The sequence below is a fragment of the Jatropha curcas genome, chromosome 10 (assembly GCF_041381405.1).
Source record: "Jatropha curcas cultivar XTBG-Jc1 chromosome 10, XTBG_Jcur_1.0, whole genome shotgun sequence".
NCBI classification, from domain to species: Eukaryota; Viridiplantae; Streptophyta; class Magnoliopsida; order Malpighiales; family Euphorbiaceae; genus Jatropha; species Jatropha curcas.
Genome location: NC_143160.1, coordinates 12362674 through 12367100, shown reverse-complemented (window position 1 = coordinate 12367100; position 4427 = coordinate 12362674). Strand labels below are relative to the sequence as shown.

Genomic DNA, 4427 nt, shown 5'->3' with positions numbered 1-4427 from the left:
TTTTGATAATCTCAGTAAAATCTCTCTCTGATTCTTTCTTCTGGTTATTCTTCTTTTCATTCCTTCTCGATTTCTTCTTTTATGTTCTTATTATTCTTTGAACAGAAACCCACTATCAGGTTTTCCCTATAACTGAACCTATAATCTCAGGTTCGCTATTTATTTTTTGCTCTTCGAATTTTCAAATTATGAAAATATCATATTGCCGTTATCTAGAACAATGTTTTGCACACTTATTAGCTTGATTAATGTGATTTGCTGTTTCATTATCTAAAACAATGTTGGATAGAGGTTATGCAAGGTTGAAATTGCAATTAGGGATTTTGACATTTTTATGTTGCACTTGTATATTGATGCAAGCTATTACAGGATAAGTTTGGTAATTTTAGAAAGGTTTTGCTCTTGTTTAAGCAGCTTTTGAAATCTGAATTATTCTTTTTATGGAGATTTCAGGCTGAACCAATATTGGAGTAATGGAGTGAGCAAAGAAATTAAAAAATAAAAGGATTTCTTTTAATAAGGTCAATGATAATAGTATCAGCTTTAGTTTCCTAGTGTTTCTTGCATTTCAGTTTTACAAATTCAGTTTTAATAATTTGGAACATGATGACACGTGGAAAGATTTATTAGCATCTACCCAAATTTTCAAGAATGCTAAAGGTGCATGAAAACTTAGAAATTTTCAAATGATTCATAAGGAAAGATTACTTATTTTCTCTTTCTCTTTCTTTTTTATGGTTTAATTTTTGATTTCCATGAACTATAGTATGATCACTAAAAAAAAACGCTATTTTGCGACCGACAAATCGGTCGCAAAATTGCGTATATCGGTCGCAAATTGATCTTTGCGACCGATATGCGACCGAAAATTGTCGGTCGCAAAATACCTGGTCGCAAATAATATTTGCGACCGATTATTTAATCGGTCGCACTTTTGCGACCGATATAGTCGGTCGCAAAATTGAATAATCGGTCGCAAATTTTGGTCGTGGTTTAATTTGAAATTCAGTTGCCAATTTGGTCGCAGAAAAATTGGTCGCAAATTTTTAAAGCGGTCGCAAAATGTTAATTTAAAATTGTAATTTTCGGTATCAAATCGGTCGCAAATCGGTCACAAAATGAAAAAAAAAATAAAAAAAATTAAATATTATTATGAAACCAAAATTTTTCCGTACCTGTGAAAATTGACATATATACATATATATCACACATGCAATTCAAGAACAAAGTAAAAATGTAATTTTTATTGTACTGAACAAATTAAAATATCAAAATACAAATAAAAAACTAAAAAGGTCCAAAATCAAATCTATGCTGCTGCTCATCTGCAGGATCCGATGTTGGATCGCCGGGAGTAGTAGCTGCTGGATGTGATGTAGCGCCAGGAGGGGTGACCAAGGTATCGGCTGCAGCATCGGGATCAGGAGCCGGTAGTGGCTGCTGCTGAGACGTCGAAACATGTCGGTCTGTAGCAAGCGCAAGATCAGAGGAAGAAGTACCAGCACGGGGCTCACCGGACAGCCGCATCACATGCGCTCTAAGCTCTGCAATCTGTCTCTGCTGATCAGCAAGCTGAGCCCGTATATCATCGTCATACTGTGAGTCAGTGTGCTCCGACTGTCGTGCTGCGCTGGCTGTAGAAGCATGAGCTGCTGAGCCGCAATAAAACTGTGATGCCTGAGACCCGATGCCGTATACCTTCCTCTTCTTCTCGCCCCCTACAGCCTCGAGATAAAGCGCTACCTCGTCAATTCTTGACTCAGCTTCGGATTCATCGGTCTGAGAAGTAACAATACGCTCCCGAGCTGTAGTATAGTTCTCCTGAAAACAAAAAATTAATTAATCAATGCAATTGCAAGCTTTATTATATTGAACTTTGTACATCTTCGCAACGAGTAGAAGGCAAATGTAAATATTATTCATTGTTACTTACATTGACGCTGACCGAACGTCTGTCGACAAACGTATTCAGATCGTGGTCCTTAGTGTGAGTGTATGTAAACACCTCAATCGGTGTGGGCTCACGACGTAATTTTTCAGCCTGTAATGAATTTTTATGCATGATATATTAATATATATAGTGTCCTTTCATTAAACATCAGTTTCATGTAAAGGGACTAGTACACTTACTAATAATCGAGCTGTCTCTATAGCAGATATAGATCCACCTGTGTGTCTAGAAGGTCCTGCTCCATCACCGCCAGTCTCACTGCGCCTGTTTTGTGCAAATATCTCCCGCTTTCTCTTGAAGGCAGGATCCTCCCAAGCCTTTTGCCAGCTCTCCCATATCTCCTGAGACACACACTGCTGCTTCTTACCGCTTTTTCTCATCCTATAGGTGAAGTCAGCATATCGATCGGCGCATATCTTCTCCCAGGCTACTTTCAGCATAGCCGTAATGGCCTCGTCCCATATGAAATGTTTCTGCAAAAAATTAAATATAGCGTTTCAACACTAAGGATGTATCTTGAATTGTAAACATTCAATGATGATAGAACTTAAACCAAAGAGTACCTGAAACTCCTCCCAATAAAAGTCTCTCGCCTCTTGTGGTACGGCATCCCATGTGTATCCTTCTTTATGCAGCTGGAGCTTGATTATCCTCAAAATTTGCCTCGCTGCTCGAGAAGATGGATATATGCTAAAAAAAAAAAAACAGAAGTGAAATATAATTACACGAAAGCATCACAATGTGAACAAAATATGCTTGCGGAAAAATTGAATAAGTACTTACTGTCCCGCTACCAAACTGAGGGTGATACGTGGATCTGATGAAGCTGCAAAAGAAGTGACAAATGTTATAAATTTTTAGATAATTAATATATAATTAAAATGACAGTTATGACATTTATGATTACCTTGCATAGTAGGTGACTGTGCAGCTGGTGGAGTCTGTACTGGTCCAGAAACGGGGGTAGAAGAGGAAGGAGCAGAAGGCTGTGATGGCGGCAGTACTGGACGCTGAGCAGAGGATGAAGCCCCAGACGTACCTGAAAAAGGATGTGATGGCGGCAGTACTGGTCGCTGAGCAGATGACGAAGCACCAGACGTACCTGACGAAGGATGAGGGATCGACCCTCCTCGTCCACGGGCACTGCGTCCAAGGCCACGTCCTCCACGCGAACCACTGCCGGACGTGTCAGAATCAAACGCTCTGCCTCTAGCCATCTGTACTGCAGATATCAGAACCTAGAAAAAATGAATTTATACAATTATATGAATTGTTGAACATGTCGTAAATATGAGTAAAGAAAGTTAATACTGTTGATTTTCTTCATTAATAATATTAATTAGATATACATTTACGAATTTGTAATAGTAAAATTGCTCTAAGTTTTAAGTGTCTTCAATATCATCTGCTTCCTCCTCCTCTTCATCAGCTTCCTCTTCTTCATATTCGTCTTCTGAGGTACCCATGATGATTTGATCTTCTTCCTCTTCATCATCCGATGCTCCTGTTTCAACATAAGATCGGCTTTCATCATCCAATCTATCTGTTAAATCTTCAACAACTTGCATCGGTTGCGTTTCAACCCTAACTTCTTGAAATGGCTCCGATACTGCGAGTGAAGCAGCTTGTTTGGTTTCAAGTGCAAGAACAACTGATCTAGCCTTGATTTTACACACTGCCATCCAATCGCATCGGTCTCGTTTAAACGATGGATATGGGACATAGTACACCTGTGCAGCTTGCATTGCCAACACAAAAGGTTCATACTTTGTATATCTTCTTCTTTGATTAATATCTACCAGATTATACTTAGGATGAACCTTCGTGCCAATGTTTGGCGTAGGATCAAACCAATCACATTTGAATAAGATTGTGCACTTCATTGGTAGGCCTGGATATTCTAACTCCAAAACCTCAACCAATTTCCCATAAAAATCGTTTGACACATCACTGTAGTTCGATCCCTTTATGCACACACCGCTGTTCATTGTCTTTCTGCTTCTCCCATAACCCTCAGTGTGAAACTTGTAACCGTTTACAAAGTAGCCAGAGTAGGCATTAGCAACCAGTAATGGCCCCTTTGCCAGATCCGTAATAAATCTGTTACGAATATCGCTTTCCAAGCTTCGAGCCTATGGGAAATAGTAATGACATGAGTCAGATTTAATAAATGTACATTCCGTGTTGTGTACTTTGAAAGTAACTTACATAATATTTGAACCATTCTGCAAATTCCGTGTCCAGCTTTGCATCAACTGCAGTATCAGGCAAATTGGGATTTTGAAGCCGCAAAAGATTGATATATTTCCTATTTATCAACGAACCAAATTAGCATAAGTATGATTTAACAACGGCCCACATCAATTTTAGACTGTTTACATTATGTATACTTACTGTACATATGGTGTGATCTCTTCGCAATTCAATAAAATATAGGTTTGAGCCGCTTGTATCTCTGCATCAGTCAATCGTCTTT

At 38.7% G+C, this 4427-nt stretch overlaps 1 long non-coding RNA gene across 1 annotated transcript; it reads right to left on the bottom strand.

Annotated features, from left to right (window-relative positions):
- Positions 1-2204: 2204 nt before the first annotated feature.
- On the bottom strand, positions 2205-2776 carry LOC149493108 (uncharacterized). The gene is made up of 3 exons (XR_016322822.1): positions 2735-2776; positions 2515-2641; positions 2205-2424 (listed from the first exon to the last, which is right to left on the bottom strand). It is a non-coding gene; the product is annotated as an uncharacterized LOC149493108 (long non-coding RNA).
- Between the last annotated feature and the right edge of the window lie 1651 nt (positions 2777-4427).